We start from the raw sequence: 18,206 nt of genomic DNA on the forward strand, positions 1-18,206 counted from the left end.
GTTGGTTAGATCTTGTTGTGATTCTTCAAAGTTATTTTCTGCGGAACAAATCCTGCGTATCCTGAGGAACTGGGATTTAGGTATATTCCGGATGATGTGGCTAGGGTGCATACTAGTTGCATGTAATAAAGTATTGTATTGCGGGTATTGACGAAATGTTTTGCTTCGTAATGTACCATCTGGGTTCCTGATGACTGTTACTACACTACACACAACATCATACTGCTAGATTTCAATTTTGTATTGTAGATAGAATTTTGGGTGACAGATCCAATAAACAGGGATGTCATTCCATTCTCAACCAAAAAGAGAAATACTGGATTATCAAGCTAGGGGCACTATTCTCTCCTGGTTTAAATGATCATTTATAACCAATTAATATATCCAATATTGAATGTATTATCATACTTATGTTTTATTACCATATTTGCTATTTGGATCATTTATTTTTTACCTTCTAGTTTGTATTTTTCCTTCCAGTTTTTCTTTCAGGCGGTATTATGGGCATGCGTAAAATCCTTTGGAAGCAACTCATTGGTCTATGGACCTTATTTAAACCTGCATTTGTGCATCATTTCCTGTTTGTACTTTTCTTGTTCCACTGAGGAAAGCCATGTTAGGCTGAAACCGGTCTGGATTATTGAATTGTTCGATATGTATTAAAACACTTAAGTTTTACCTTAGTGTTGCTGTAGTTTTGTTGGTGATACATACTGAATTTTCTGCTGACATTTTTTCATTTACTGATAGTTTGTTTTGCCTCGCACTTGGATCCTACTTGCAGGGCTTTTCTCTTTTTCCAGTTTGGCAGTGATAACTATCTTATGGTCTGGCTGGAAGGGAGCATAGCTAGCAAACCTGTACCAGCATTTTCCAGGTGTGTGTTTGTCTATAAATCAAATCTCATAGTGTGTGTGTGTGTGTGTGTCTGTGTGTGTGTGTGTGTGTGTGTGTGTGTGTGTGTGTGTGTGTGTGTGTGTGTGTGTGTGTGTGTGTGTGTGTGTGTGTGTTAGCTACTTGGGCAGGGACGCAAAGGACTGGTTGGACAGAGACAATGTTGGGAGAACTTGGCTTGGAACCCTGGCTAAGGACTCAACTCTATAGCTGTGCCAGTGGGGAGTCTTACTGGGGATCTGGAGAAAGAAGGAGAAACCAGCCCCAGACTGAATGTGATCTCTGTGTGCTCTTAAGGGAAATTGTACTTTACTGTGTGTGTACTTGTCATCCTCCCATCCGATAGGTCCCTCACTGTTGCCAGTGGTGAGGACTGAGGCTCCTTGATTACTGGGCCAGGGCGGGCACGTCAAATACTAATTGGTTATCAGTGGTGGGATATCCACATCAAATATTAATTGTTTGAGTGTGGCGAGATAGCCAGATCACATATTAACTGGCTTGTAGTGGGGTTGATATTGAATTCCTGTAGCCTGTGTACAGTGGTCACTGAAGGTCTTTGTACTCTCAATCAGCCACGCAGTGAACATTCAAAGTTCATATCACAATTGTTTTATTTTTTTTTGTTAGCTTAGTTAGTCAGGGAGAGCAGACAGACATGTCAGTAGAGGAGTGTGGCAAGCTGACAAGGAGCCAGTTGACTGAAATGTGCCAGTCTAAAGGACTGGTGCATGCCAGTCTGACTAAGTCAGACATGATTGCAGCTTTAGTCACAGCTACATCACAGAGTAGCAAACAGGAGGACAATCAAACTGGCCTTGGAGATGAACAACTCTCAGAAAATGGACAGCTCAACCTTTCCACAGAGGATGTAAAAATCCATCTGGAGTTAAAGAGACTTGGGCTGGAGGGCAAGCAGTTGGAAATAGAGGGAGCAGAGAGAATGAGATATCTAGAGAATGAGGAAAATAAGAAACTGCAATGTGTGAAGGCTGAGAAAAATGAGAAACTGCAAAGCCTGGAAGCTGAGGAGAAGGACATGCAGAGGAAACATGAAAAGAAGATGCTGACTCTTTGTCAGTGTCATGGAGATAATGGGAAAGGGAGTAACTGAACCCCAGCAGCAACAAAAGTCAGTAAATGTTTTCCACAATTTACAGAGGGGGATAATTTTGATAGTTTCATTCATTTGCTTGAGAGGGTATGTAAACAGGATAATGTTGACCAAGGGGTCTGGGTGCAGTTCCTGACCCCCTTACTTCATGGTAAATCTGTAACTGTAATTTCTAATCAGTCTAATACTGATTGTTTAAATTATAATGTTGTAAAGAACTATCTTTTAGAATGTTTTACGTTAACACCTGAAGCTTATAGGAAAAAGTTTCATGAGTACAGACGCCAGGCAGATGAAAGTGTGTGTGAATATGTTGCTGAACTATGCACTTATTTTCATAGGTGGGTGAGTGGATGTCAGATTACCACCTTTGAAGGGCTGGTAGATCTTTTGGTGAGGGAACAAGCCCTTAGCACCTTGCCTGAGGACATGAGAATCTGCTTAGCTGATAGACAATGCACTACAGCAGATGAGTTGGGGAAGAAGTGAGACCTATACCTAGCAAACAGGGCATCACTTTACAGGAAAGGACACCCAGTGCTGCTCATGGGTCTAAGGGAAGCCATGGAGGGCAGCCCAGACTGCCCCAAAAGAATCCGCCAGTAGCAGGGGAAGCCACTAGTCCAGGTACATGTCCAGGACCAAGGGTTAAATGTTTTAAATGCAACCAGTAGGGCCATGTAGCACATAGATGTCTATGGAGGCAAGGTGGGGAGCAAAAGGTGGGAGAGCCAGTAAGTGGGAATGATAAAATGCCAGCAGTAGGTTGTCTCACAACTACAAGGGTACCAAACTACCACAAGAGGTTATATTCTATCTTAGTGAGTGGAAAGAGGTCATTGCTAAGAGAGTCACAGCCTCTGTCCTAACCATTGTGAAGCCTGCAATGGTTATAGAGGAGCACTACTTGCTTGGGCAGTCTACTCCAGTCAGAACTTTAGGGGGGAACTCCATTCCAAATACTTTTGGCTTGGGTTCACCTTGACTGGGAGGGTGGAAAAGGAAGCCAGCAAGTAGGTGTGTTTGAGGATATCCCTGCAGAAGTCATGATATGGAATGATTTTGATAATGCAGTGCCATGTGTGCATGCAGTTACATGCAGTCAGGCTTGTAGACAAGCATGTGGGTCTGGTAGCCTAGGGGAGACCTAGACAGACTGCACACTTGCTTCCAAACTGGTGAGGTGATTACTTCTGGGAGGGAGCTACCCTGTAGCAGTGAGACTGAAGGTGAGCCAAAGCTACTTATGGGTAGTGATGTTCCCCTTGGACAGAGTGACTGCAAGGGTAGACGTCAGTAGTAGTGATATCCAGGCTGACAGTGAGGCACCGCTGTCAGAGGATGCCAGAATTCCTGTGGAAGGGGAGTTGGGAAGGGTTACTAAGAGAGAGTTGAGACAAGCTCAGTTTTCAGACCCTACATTAAAAAGCCTGAGGGAGGTAGCTAGTGAGGCACCTGATTCTCAAGGGAAGGGGGAATCTGTATACTGGGACAAAGGGCTACTGTATAGAGAGTAGACCCCTGAGGGAGGTCTAGAGGGTGAGAGAATACAGCAGTTGGTAGTGCCCAGAACCTACCATCTAGCACCTCTAGCCATAGCCCATGATATTCCCTTTTCAGGTCATATGGGCATAAAATGTACAAAGAGACATATTATGCAGAATGTCTATTGGCCTGGGATTTCCAGAGATTTAACAGGGTATTGCAGGACCTGTGAGCAGTGCCAAAAGGTAGGCAAGGCAGGTGACAAGGTGAAAGGTCTTATGATGGCTTTGCTTGTGATTGAGCAGCCATTTCAGAGGGTAGCTATGGATATTGTGGGGCCTCTGAGTACCCCAAGTTCCACAGGGAAAAAGTATATCCTAGTGGTAGTAGATTATGCTACCTGATACCCCGAGGCAGTAGCTCTGTCCTCTATTGAGGCAGAAAAGGTGGCAAATGCTTTGTTAGAGATTTTCAGCAGTGTAAGTTTCCCAAAAGAAATACTGTCTGACAGAGGTGCCAATTTCATGTCAGACCTGCTGGCTTGTCTGTGGAAGTACTGTGGGGACCACCCCCTACCATCCCCAGATGAATGGTCTTGTTAAGAGGTTAAACTCTACACTCAAAACAATGCTAAGGGCATTTGCAGACCAGTTTAAGAGGGAGTGGGACAAATATTTGCCCCATCTGTTGTTTGCTTATGGAGAGGTGCACCAGAAATCTACAGGTTTTTCACCCTTTGAGTTGCTGTATGGGCATAGGTTGAGGGTGACCTCTAGATTTGATTTGAGATGAATGGGAGGGTGAGTATGAATCCCACAAGGAGTATGTTGTGGCATATGCCCTAAACCTCAGGACAAGAATCAGGGAACTCATGGGCTTGGCCCAGGAGAACCTGGCAGAAGCCCAACAGCAGAAAAAGGTCTAGTATGACAGGAATGCTTGAGCTAGAGAGTATGGTGTAGGGCAGCAGGTAATGGTTCTCATTCCTGTCATACACAAAAAACTGGGGGCAGCTTGGGTGAGACCCTACAAGATAGTAAGGAAGGTCAGTGATGTTAACTACATGGTAGAACTGCTAGGCAGGAGGCAGGAGCACAAATTGTACCATGTTAACATGATGAACTCTTACCATGATAGGGAGGCCCTTGTGCTGAGTATTTGCAGTAGATGGCAGGAGAAGTCAGAGGGGGATCTTGTGACTGATCTCAGTGAGGCTCAGACTGACATCTCAGTGGAAGGGGTAGTAATGTCCCAGCAGCTATCCCATACCCAGGTTCGAATAATCTGAGCAGTGTTGCAGGAGTTTGGGAACATGTTCACTGGGAAACCAGGGTGCACCCACCTGCTGCAGCACCATGTGGATACAGGACCCCAAAGGCCTATTAAGCAGGCCCCTTATAGTGTGTCTGAGATAGTCAAACAGACTCTAAGGGAGGAGATATAGGAAATGGTGGAACTAGGGGTAATTCAGGAGTCCGTCAGTCCCTAGGCCTCCCCAGTAGTGCTGGTACCAAAGAAGGATGGCAGCACCAGGTTCCTTGTGGACTACAGAAAATTAAATAGTCACACAGAGTCAAATGCTTACCCCATGCCTAGGACAAATGAAGCCCAAGAGTAGCTGAGTGGGGCTAAGTATGTTACCACCATTCACCTTACCAAGGGGTTATTGGCAGGTGTCCTTGACTCTCAGTGTGAAAGAGAGGTCAACTTTTGTGACTCCTTTTGGCTTGTATGAGTTCACAAAGATGCCCTTTGGGATGACAAATGCCCCAGCGACTTTCCAGAGGCTAGTAGATATATCCTAGAAGGAGCAGGAGATTTTGCCCTTGCTTACCTAGATGATATTGCCATCTACAGACATTCCCAGAAGGAACACGTTCAGCATGTCATGGAGGTTCTGGGCAGACTACAGAGGACAGGGTTGACCATTAAGCCCAGCAAATGTCAGGTAGGTATGGCAGAGGTCTCCTACATGGGACATAGAATGGGGAGTGGTAAGATCAGGCCACAACCTTCCAAATTGGAAGCCATTCAGGCACGGCCTGCACCTGTTACCAAAAAGCAGGCAAGGGCATTCTTAGGGGCAACAGGATACTACAGAATGTTTGTCCACAATTATAGTACCATAGCTACTCCCCTCACAAACTTGACAAGGAAAAACAGGCCAGATAAGGTAGCGTGGACCCTAGCATGTGAGCAGGCATTCCAAATGCTTAAAGGAGCTTTGAGAGGGCCCTATCGGTTAGCTAGTTCAGACTACAGCAAATAATTTGTTGTGCAGTTTGATGCTTCAAACCATGGGATGTGGGCTGTATTTAGTCAGGTTTCCTCAAAGGGAGAAGGCCACCCAGTGGTATATCTCAGTTGTAGGCTCCAACCCAGGGAAGAATGCTATGCACCTGTAGAAAATGAATACCTAGCCATAGTGTGGGCACTGCAGAAACTTCAGCCCTATCTGTATTGAAGGAAATTCACTTTAGTTAAAGACCACAATCCCTTAACATGGCTACATGAAGCCAGCCAGCAAAGTGCCAAGTTACTAAGGTGGAGCCTAGTGTTGCAAGCATATGATATGAGAGTGCAGCACCAAAATGGGTTTAGCAATGCCAACACAGATGGGCTCTCAAGACAGGGAATGGGGTAAGGTATTCCCAGATAGGCTCAACCTCTCAAGTAATGTTTTCAAGGTCACTTGAAAAACTAGCTTGAGTATTTTTGGGGAGGAGGGAGAACTGTGACACTGTCAGCCCAGCTTTCTGGAATTCTGTAAATAAATCTATGTAATTTGTGAATATTAATATGATTCATATGCTTGTTTTACAAATGTAAGAGAACTATATGTTACATGTATAGTAAACTACTGGTGCAGAAGTGCGTGTTGAACAGGGTGTTGTACAGTACTGAACTTCAAGGATGTGTCCACGGTGTACCCTACTGGAAAAGAACAGAAATGTATATAAACTATGTACATGTGGTAATGTATGTTTTAATATAAGAAGCTGGAACCTACAGAGTCAACTTACAAATCTTCAAGAAAATAAGTTGAAATTGTTTTACGATTGTGTTATCTCTCAGTTTCAGTGAAACAGACACAATGTCTAGAGGTAGAGGTTTTTCTATTGTTTTGAAACAGAAATAATTACTATTGTTTCAAATGTAAAAGCATTTTATTGCTTTATGACTTCCATGTTCTGCAAACATCTGAGAGATATGTATTTTTAATGGGTTCCATACACTAGATCGAATTTTCACGTATTCAAAATAGTGCATGGAATGCTCACTGTAGCAAAAGTGCACTTAATTGAAAGTGCACTTACGCGAAGTTCAGTACAATGAACGGGTGTTGTACTGAACTTCCGTGCAGTACTCTCGGACCTTAGGGTTAGGGCACAGGTCATAGTAAGAGGATAGCCCATAGGGCTATCCCCTTACCATGACCCGTGCCCTAACCCTAAGGTCCGTGACGACTGCAGCGCAGTGACGGACATAGCAATGTCCTCCACTATGGTGTGATTGTCACGAACCTTAGGGTTAGGACATGGGTTAGGGTAAGGGGATAGCTTTATTAACTATCCCTTACCCTAATCCATGCCCTAACCTTAAGGTCCATGACTATCGCACCATAGTGGAGGACATAGCTTGTTTTTTATGTCCTCCACTGTGCTGCAGTGTTTTCGGTGAAGTGCACTTACGCAAAAGTTCACTTTCGTTAAAGTGAACTTTTGCAGAAGTGAGGCTTCCTATTACAATTTCGAAGTAGTGAACTTTCGTTCTTGTAATAGGAATCCATTTTTAATACAGATATGTTAGTTTCTGTTAGCCTGGGAACTGAAGGCAGGTGACAAAGAGTGATGTCATCCAAGCTGACCCCGCAGTAATGTTTGATAGTAATTTAAGAACTCTCTCAGAGAGAGACTGTTTGCATTTTGTATCTTGTCTGTGACCTGGAAACATCCATCATCAGCACTTCTACCTGCATGTTGTCTGTAAGTAAGACTTAGGGCATAGTATATTTCTTAGACATGGATAGAATATAGTAAAGATTAGTTTAGATGTTTTCTGTATTTATTTGAGACTGTCCTGCAATGTTGTTTTAAAATATTTCCTGTGATTCTGAACTCTGTAGTTACTGTGTTGATTAAGTATTGTCTTGTTATTTTATTATTTATTATTAAATATATTTAAACCTATCTTTGTGTCTGATATTTCTGAGACATATTTAAGCTCTTAGTGTACTTGCATATGTATTTGGTGACAAGGTACAGGCCACTCCTAAATAACCTTGCAAGTCTTGATCACACTTACCATTTGGATTTATAGTAACATCACAAAGTAGGATTAGTCACCCTTTGGGAAGGGCCTTGAAGTAGCTGATAAAGGGTTCTAGTGGCAGTGATAACTACCTTATGCTCTGAGCAGAAGAGGGCATGGATAGTAAACCTGTGCTAGCCTTTCCCAGGTGTGTGCTTGTGTATAAATCAAATCTCAAAGTGTGTGCATGTCAGCTACTTGGTCAAGGACACGAAGCACTAGTTGGGCAGAGAGAGTGTTGGGAGGACTTGGCTTCGAACCCTGGCTAAGGACTCAACTCTATAGCTGTGCCAGTGGGGAGTCTTATTGGGGTTCTGGAGAAAGAAGGCAAAACCAGCCCCAGACTGACTGTGATCTTGGTGTTCTCTTAAGGGAAATTGTACTTTACTGTGTGTGTACTTGTCATCCTCACATTGTGTACATCTCTCACTGTTGCCAGTGGTGAGGATTGAGGGTCCTTGATTACTGGGCCAGTGCAGGGGCATCACAGTTTCCATAAACTGACATTTGTCATATGGCATTTCATCTATTTCCTCTGTTCATGCCAGTTTCAGACCGGTTTCATTTGCTACCTTATCTCTGAAGTATGTTATGTATTCCTTTCCACTGTATGTCTTTCAGCATTTCATAGTTGGCTTGGAGTCAGTGTTAGTTGCTCAGTATGTAATACACTCACTATTGGTGTTGGAAGACCAGAAGGCTTTGGGTTCTTTTCCCACTTTAGGTGATCGAGTTAATTTTAAAATTGCTGACACTGCAATACTGCACTTCTAAATGTGCCATTGTTTGAATGACATAGTAAACTAAGGTTCCATCTGCTTGAGTTGGTGATAGCTCAGGTGGATGTAAAAGATGCTTTGGCATATATCGAACAGAGTATGGGAAGTTCTCTGATGCCCTGCCAAATTTCCCCTAGTAGTAAAAATACTGCATAAGGTCTGCCCAGAAAAGAAGCGACTAGCTTAGTGGAACTTTAATACTGCATCATGCCTCCCCTGAAAAGAAGCCACTAGCCTAGTGGGACTTATTTTTTATCAGCTAATGATAAATAAATTACATTTTGAAATTTATTTTTGGATATACTTCCAATTATCTTTACCAAAGTAGTTAATCCAGGGTACTTTATAAAGTATCATTACAATGAGTGTCTACCTTCCTACTTACATAATGTCTTTGTTAACCAGATAAAAGGCTGATTTGGGAACTCTATTCAGCCATGAGCTGGACCAGCCTGGCAGTAATAGTCTTAAACAATTGGATAAGCTAATGCAACTTTATGTGCAACTTAAAAATCCCAAATGAAATTTGCACTATAAAATAATCATGATTTGTAATAAGTTTTAGCAACATACCGTGTGCATCAGTATGACAATCAATAAAAGAACATGAGTCGTGTCATAAGTCTTGCTTTGAGAAAGGGATGACCAGACACAGCAGCTGTAGCATGGATTCATGAAGTTTAGACAGCATGATAAACCACACCATTTTTAGTTGCTGAGGAGGAAATCCACATTAAATGTCAATGATGCCTATCACAATTCTAAAAATAGTAATATTTTCTTTAAGTTGACTCTCTTACTTTCCATAATACTGAATGAATTTAAATGTACATCCTAATGATACATATAACTTAAATACACAGTCATATTTTTGGTCTCTATACAAATGCAAGAGCAACTGCAGAAATACACAGCCCTTACTAGATGTGCAATGGTAGTGCACAAAAAATAGCTAATCGATATTAGCCATGCTTTAGGAGTCCAGTCATTCATATGCATTGCAAATGTCTTAGAAAAGAAACTATGCGAGAGGTAGCAGGAATACCTCACAAAGAGGATTACTGGCCTCAAACAGTTGCCCTACGCAGACCGTCTCAAAAAACTCCAGCTTTACTCTGTCGCATATCGCCTACTCAGAGGCGATCTCTGCCTAACATACAAAGCTATGTAAAACCCAGAACTGTTGGACATTCTCCAATAAAAGAAATCCCAATCCCTCCGAGCTACATGCTGTAGGGACCTAAACCTTGTCACCACAATAAGCAGAACATGCTGGAGGGATAGATTCCTGTCCCATAGACTTCCCATACTCTGGAACAGAATACCTATCTATGCTAAACAGAGCCCCTCATTAGCAATCTTCAAAAAAATCTTTTTTTTTTTTTTTAAAACAAATTTATTGTTTTAACATATAAGAGAAATATCATAACAATTTTATACAAATAATTAAAAATAGGTATTATTATAATATTCAACAAAACAACTAAAGTATTTACAAAGACATCCACTACAATCAGATCAATTAATTAAACTAAAATACTGTGCTATTGAAATTAGAATTTTTTAACAAATTTTGTAAATTATCCCATACAATAAAATGTGATGTTTTTCTAGTTGTTCTCATTCTAATTGTGCTTATTTCCATATGACACATTATATTCATAACATTTTTAAATTCATTGAACGAAGGAGGTGTATCTGAAATCCAATTTCTAGTTATTATTTTCCTAGCCACTGCTAGGATAGACCATAACAAGGGAAGCTTAATCTTTTTAACACATTGAGGTACAGGTGTGTTGAATAATATAAGAGACTTAGAAATAATGAAATTATCTGTAAAAGAGCCTGCAAAAATTCATTAATTGACTTCCAGTATTCTTTCAACTTCATACAGTCATAAAACATATGAGCCCAGTCAGCATTAATTTCTACATTACATCTCTTACATAGATTATCTTTATTATTAATTTTATTCATCATCAAAGGTGTATAAAAAGATCTGTGTAAAAATTTCCATGTATAAAGTCTCCAGACAATGGAAGATGTAGTTCTATAAGCAGATTCCAATATATATTGTTTATCTTGTTGAGTTAGTGGGTCCCCATTAATAGAGGTGAAATAATTCCAGTATGAATCTACATTGTAAAAAGTTTCTTGTCTGATAATTTTATGTATATATGAAAGTTTACCTTTATCAGAAACTTTATGCTGTAAATTTATTATCAAGTAATCAATCAGTTTTGGAATAGATTCTTTAACTGTTATAGACATTAGATCTATTCTATCAATGAGATGTTGTCTAAAGATCTGAACCTCTAACCAGCAAGTTTCTCTTAGATCAAATTCTTGTTTTAAGAAATCTAGATTTTTAACTTTATTATCAGATATCAGCTGATACCAGTACTTTAGATTATTATCTATAGCTAAATGAGCTCCTTCAGAAGTAGATGACATAAGCATACCCTGAGTATAAATTATAGGGAATACAATAAAATTCCATTCCCTATACTTAGGGTGCATGAATATAAAGTTACGATAACTAATAATAATATTTAATGGGTAACAGACCATATGTTTAGGTGTAATAGGTGAAGTACAAAATTCCTTTAGCAACCACAACATGGAGTTATTTATAATCATATTTTTATGTGTTAAGGAGATTTTCATGAAGTGCATACTAATTAGCTCCCAATAATCTTTCCATTTTGCGACATATGACCGATCTATTAATAAAGTAATAACTTTTATAATAGAAGAGATAATATATAAATTAAAGTCTGGAAAAGAAATAGCCCCTTGAGACCAGCTATTAGTATGTTTCTTTAATGCAATCCTAGATCTATTAGGTGCCCATAAGAAATTTAACATTAGTGTATTCAGTTTCTTGATAGTTATTTTTGTAGGTGAAAGTATTATTGATTGTATTAAGTATAAAATCTTGGGGAATATTATCATTTTAATAATTGTAAGTCTCTCCTCCATAGTAAAAACATATTATTCCAGGTATTAAAAAGATTTTGTATATTAAGAAAACAGGTATTATAGTTATTATATATAATAGATTTAATATCTTTAGATAGTATTATACCTAAATAAGTTATCTGACCTGAGTTGGGTACATATTTAGTAAAATCACTAATGAGAGTATTTTTTCGTGTATATATAGGTAGTATTTTAGTTTTTCTTCATTGAATATTAAACCAGAAATACTTTTAAAATTCATCATTTTATCAAATAAAGACTGCATAGAAGAATTAGATCCTGCTGATGTAATTAGAACATCATCTGCAAAAAGTTGAATTTTTGATGTTGTATTTTCTTCTATTTCAAAACCCTCTATGTCAGTACTGTTTCTAATCAAATTAGCCCAAGGCTCCATTACTAAAGTGAATAATAGTGGAGAAAGTGGACATCCTTGCTTTGTACCTTTAAGAATGGGTATTTTTGTGAAACATATGTTCCTACCTTAATATAAGCCAGCGTTCCTTTGTATAAATGCTCAATTAAATTTACAAATGCATCAGAGAAATTTGTGCATTTCAGTAAGGTAAACAGATAGTCCCAACTTACTGAATCAAATGCTGAACCTATATCAAGACTAATAAGTGTTAAATCTTTCTTTTTCCTATTTGCAAAATCAATTAATGTTAAAGTTCTTCTTATATTATCAAAAGTATTTCTATTTACAATGAAGCCCGTCTGATCTATGTCTATAATGCCGGGATAATTGTCTTCAATCTATCAGCAAAATACTCATAAACATTTTATAATCAACATTAAGTAATGAGATGGGTCGATATGAAGAACATCTAGTTGGATCTTTATTAGGTTTTAAAATTGGTGAAATAAATGTATATTGCCAAGATGGGGGTTATTAACTCAGTTTGGGCCAGAATAAAAACCTTATGTATTAATGAATATGTAGTTTTAGAAAGGATTTTATATATCTCTGGTATAATACCATCATTACCCAGTGCTTTGTTTGATTTAAGCTTATTTATTTGTGTAATAACTTCTGTATATGAAATACTCTTGTCCAATAGTTTAATCTGTTGTTTATTAAGCTTTTTATTCATGTTTGTGGTTATAAACTCCTTTATTTTATCTTTAGGTTCCATGTTAATGTTGTTATGGTTAATCTTGTGAAAGTGATTTCTAAATTCATCCAGTATTTCTGGTATACTAGAAACATTCTTCTTTTTCCTTAGAGAAAAGATTTCTTTGATATGGTTTTGTTTATTCAATCTTTTTGTTTTATTTTTAAGTCTATGTAAGTATTTGGGGCTTATTGAATAAGACAAAACTTGTATTCTCTAAAGTTATTTTAACTTTATGAGTCAAAATTTCTTTGTATTTCTCATTTAGTTTGTTTATTTTTTCAATAACTTTCTTGTCCATAATATTTTCTTTATTATTATGTTTATAAGAGTCTAGTTTACTTTGAATATCTAACAATTCCTTATCCCAAGATTTCCTTTTGTTATTATACCATCTGATACTTTGTCCATATAGATATGATTTTAAGGCATCCCAAACATAGACAATGGAGACTTCAGGAGTATTATTTATGTCTAGAAAATGTTGTATTTCTGAAAGTATATATTCTTTATAGTCTTTTAGCTGAGTTAAGTATGCTGGTATCCTTTTGATCTGAACATTATGAGTATTTTTTATCATGAATTCAAAAACAATTGAGTTATGATCAGATACAGGACATGAAATGATTTTGGAATTAATTAAATCTGTTACCATCTGGTTAGAAATAAAGACCCTATCTATTTTTGAATAAGTTTTGTATCTGTTAGAAAAAAGGTGTATGGTAATGATTTTGACTCTATCTGATTATTAATATCATTCAAATGATAAGAATTAGCAAAATCATTTAAATGTTTTGCATTAGATGTAATTCTTCTTTTCTTTATAGTGGTAGTATCACTTTCATGTAGTATACAATTAAAATCACCAGCTAAAATAATATCCCCTACAGAGAATGATATGATCTTATCAATATGATGTTTCACTGTATTAATACCAATTCCAGGTATCCAATATACATTAATTAAAGTGTAAGTCTTCCCATTAATTTGTATTGTAACCATACAAAACATTCCTTTGTCATCCTGATAAGACTTAATGGTTTTAGGAATGGGCATACTTTTATTCCATAAAATAGCCACTCCTCTTTTTTTCCTGAGTGTGCTCTGAACTAACCAATACTGTATACTTATTAGTGGCTAGTTTATCAATATCTTTTTTCAAGAGATGGGTTTCTTGCAGGAAGACTAGATTGGCCTTGTGTAGATTAATGTATCTTATTAGGTTTGCCCTTTTACACGGATTATTCAATCCATTAATGTTTAAAGAAATTCCTTTTAAAGATGTCATTTGGCATTTTTAAAACTCAAGAATCTTATGATCGAAATAACAAATAACAAGATAAATAATGTTACATCTCCTCTTTTAGGTGTACCTTTAAATATAGCTGTATTTATTAAATCTCTTATGGGATTTTGTATAGGATTCAATTTTGTTTGTAGTGACAATGAGTGTACAAAATATATTGTGGATGTCAAAACTATATACATATAACAATGAACAAGTGAAAATAATGTAAGGATTAAACCTTGCATCCCGCCTGGAGTTGAAAACTCCAACTTAGAGCAGTATTTACTACTCAAGTTAACCCCCTACCCTAAGCAGCAGTACCTCAGCTACCACCTTATCAATTTAATACTAGTTATAGTTAACTGAGGTTAACAGTTTTCAATTCAATTATCTATCAAGACAAAACTACACATTTGGTAAAACAGCATCATATAAACTAAAATGTATATATATTTTTTTTAAACTGTTCATACTATTATATAGATCTATGTAATATATAACACTTGTATTCTAATAGCATTCAAATAATCTTAATGTTAGAAATCAAGAGGAGAGAAAATTATGTTCTAACATTCATTTAAATCAAAAACTTTGGCTAATATGATTCAGACATTACATGCATTAAGATGCATCTATTTTCTGTCATGTGAATTCTATCAACAGCTTCCAAAAAAATCTTGAATTGTTTGTATATGAGCATTTACTTAAACTCATTATTGTCAATAGAGTAAAATATTGTATTCATAAAATTATTATAAATCATATTGCATAGTTATGCAGATTCTCAGAAACACATGCGTTATTACCTAAAAAAAGCCATCACACACATAAACACAGACACACACACAAACATATACACACACACATACCCACACACACACACACACACACACATACATACATATACACATACACATATATACATACATACACACACACACACACACACACACACACACACACACACACATACACATATATATATATATATATATATATCTGATCTCACTGAGTTGTGTGTTAGTAGAGCACTATCCTACTTGCTGTCCCTAGAATAAATCTGTCTGCTTTATACAAAATAATGCACAGCAAACACATATTAGTAACCAGATTTTACAATCATGCTAACCTACTGCTTTAAAATATATCACATGACATTTCTTCCAGAATAGAGTTATAAGATTATTTATGCTTGCCAATCAGATGAATTAAATGAGTTATAGTAAAGTATATGTTTGGGACACAAGTTTTTAACACAGATTATTATGCTACTGTTAAGTAGATTTTCAAAAACATTTAAATAAATGTTTCATTTTCTATGCCTTCTAAAATAAGATATTTACTTGCTACAAGAAACTACATCATCCAAACTCATCATAACTGACATATTTTATGAATAGAGTATTTTTCCTGAATCTGTGGTGTGTCCGTGTGATAACCTTGTCAATGTTTATACTAACTGCTTTCAGTTTCTCTGTGAAAATTCTGTGAGTGAAGCTTCTGAGGAAACTCATGGACACTATGCATGAGACAGCCCACATCCCAAATTGTCTCCCTTAACATTTTGGCGGGAAACTTATTAAAACTTGTGGCAAACATTCATTTTGTCAATAGAGTAAAATATTGTATTCATAGAAATTATTATAAATCATATTGGATAGTTATGCAGATTCTCAGAAAAAAAGCCATCACACTCACACACACACATACACACACACACACACACACACACACACACACACACACACACACACATATATATATATATATCTGATCTCACTGAGTTGTGTGTTAGTAGAGCACTATCCTACTTGCTGTCCCTAGAATAAATCTGTCTGCTTTATACAAAATAATGCACAGCAAACACATATTGGTAACCAGATTTTACAATCATGCTAACCTACTGCTTTAAAATATATCACATGACATTTCTTCCAGAATAGAGTTATAAGATTATTTATGTTTGTCAATCAGATGAATTAAATGAGTTATAGTAAAGTATATGTTTGGAACACAAATTTTTAACACAGATTATTATGCTGCTGTTAAGTAGATTTTCAAAAACATTTAAATAAATGTTTCATTTTTATGCCTTCTAAAATAAGACATTTACTTACTACAAGAAACTACATCATTTAAACTCATTATAACTGACATATTTTATGAACAGAGTATTTTTCCTGAATCTGTGGTGTGTCAGTGTGATAACCTTGTCAATGTTTATACTAACTGCTTTCAGTTTCTCTGTGAGAATTCTGTGATTTGAAGATTCTGAGGTAACTCAAGGACATTGTGCATAAGACAGCCCACATCCCAGATTGTCTCTCTTAACATTTTGGCGGAAACTTATTAAAAACTAGTGACAAACATTCATTTAGCAGTGTAAATGCATCTAAACATGACAGAACCTCCACAATGTATTCCACAGATCATCACAGCCTCTATGCAAGTGAAATTAAACTCAAAATTACCAACAAGCAATAAAACTCAGCATTCTTCTCCCAACTCAATTTTCATACAAATCCTATTATTCACTGTGCCCACACAGTCTAAAGCATTTCTATATATTAATAAAGAAAAGAAAAGAGAGTAGAAAATAAAAGGGAGTGAGGCAGAAATAAAAAAATGTAAGAGAAAGCTGTAAGAAGTATATACAATGGAATGTTACTTACTGTTTATATTAATAGAGTTAAAAATAAAACATATTATTTACTCTTATTTAGTTCTGATTATTATTAGTTAAAGCATGACAGATTATTTACAAACAAGCATAAGCAGTATAATCAAGAAAGTATAATTAGAAATAGCATTTGAAGAACTTATAAACTTTTACAAGAAATAAATATGTTATTATTCTATTAATGATATTTTCATTACTGTTCTCTCCTGCCCTCCCCACCCTTTACCCACTACATAATCTAAATAGAATGTCATTGTTTAAACAAAGAAAATAATAAAAGAAGAAGGAAAAAAAGGTAAAGATAAAAAAATGTATCAAATTACTAACCTTACTTTTTCAGAAAGAAAAACAAATCGAGTCACAGCCTGCCATTAAATCCTCAGGCATTTTGACTGGTTATGAAACAAAACATTTCTTTGCACATAGAGAATAACTTTGATTAAATCTTTTCCAAAATATTTGTGGCTTTCTGGAAATGCAGGAACTATATTCAAAAGATTAATAATGAACTAAAATGATGAGAGAGAAAAAACATATAACAAATCATTTGTTTTTAGTCTCTTCTTCTTCTCTGAAGTCTTCCAGGAAGCTTCAGTTGCCAATCTCTTTAATGAAGAACTAGCCCATTCCATTTCTTCTATTTTATCCAAAATCCTTTTTCTTTGACAAACAGTAAAGCAGAGTCTAAATCATCGAAGACCTTAGGACCATCAGGAAGGAAGATTTTAAGCTTGGCAGGAAACAGAAGGTATGTTTTAAACTGTGCTTTTTAAGCTCCCTTATTAGTGGCAGAAAAACTTTTCTTTTAGCAATTACCATGGAAGAATAGTCATTGTCAAAATGCACAGTTGTCTCATTAAACTTAACAGGAGCTTTAGCCCAAGCAGATTTAAGAACCATCTCTTTATCAAAAGATGATAGAAATCTAACTATAACTGATCTAGGATAGTTTTTGTTAGAGTTAGTATTAGCTATAGATCTATGTGCTCTTTCGATACCAAAAGAGAATGCTTCTGGTAAATCTAAAGTTTTAGGGAGCCATGTTGTTAAAAAAGAAGTAATATTGTTACCTTCAATATTTTCTGGCAGTCCAAAAATCCTAATGTTATTGCGCCTAGATCTATTTTCCAGGTCATCCAGCTTTGTTTGTAAATGTGTATTTTGTTTCAGCAGAAACTCAATGTTGATTTCCTGTTCTTGTATTTTATTTTCCATGTCACATTTTCACAGCTTCTTCTATGCCTGTCATCTGGATCTTCTGTTGTTGCAGGTCCATATGTAACAAGTCTATTTGTTTTGTAGTTTTTTCTATGAAAGTGTCTATTTTAGTATCCATTTTATCCATCTTAGCAGTAAGTTGCTGGACTATAATTATCAGAGACTGAAGTTCTTTCTTGATGCTGGAGTCTTGAGAATTTGTCTTCCTGGAACTCATTTCAGACTGATAAACTGACAGGAAAATTTCCAAAGTAATTTCTGACAGGAATATTATTAAGATTTCCTTTCTTTTTTAGATATAGTTCAAGAACTATATAAAACAAACATATTTAGAAAGAAA

This window comes from Protopterus annectens, chromosome 2.part0, assembly GCF_019279795.1.
Source record: "Protopterus annectens isolate FY-2018-M chromosome 2.part0, PAN1.0, whole genome shotgun sequence".
Taxonomy (NCBI): Eukaryota; Metazoa; Chordata; order Ceratodontiformes; family Protopteridae; genus Protopterus; species Protopterus annectens.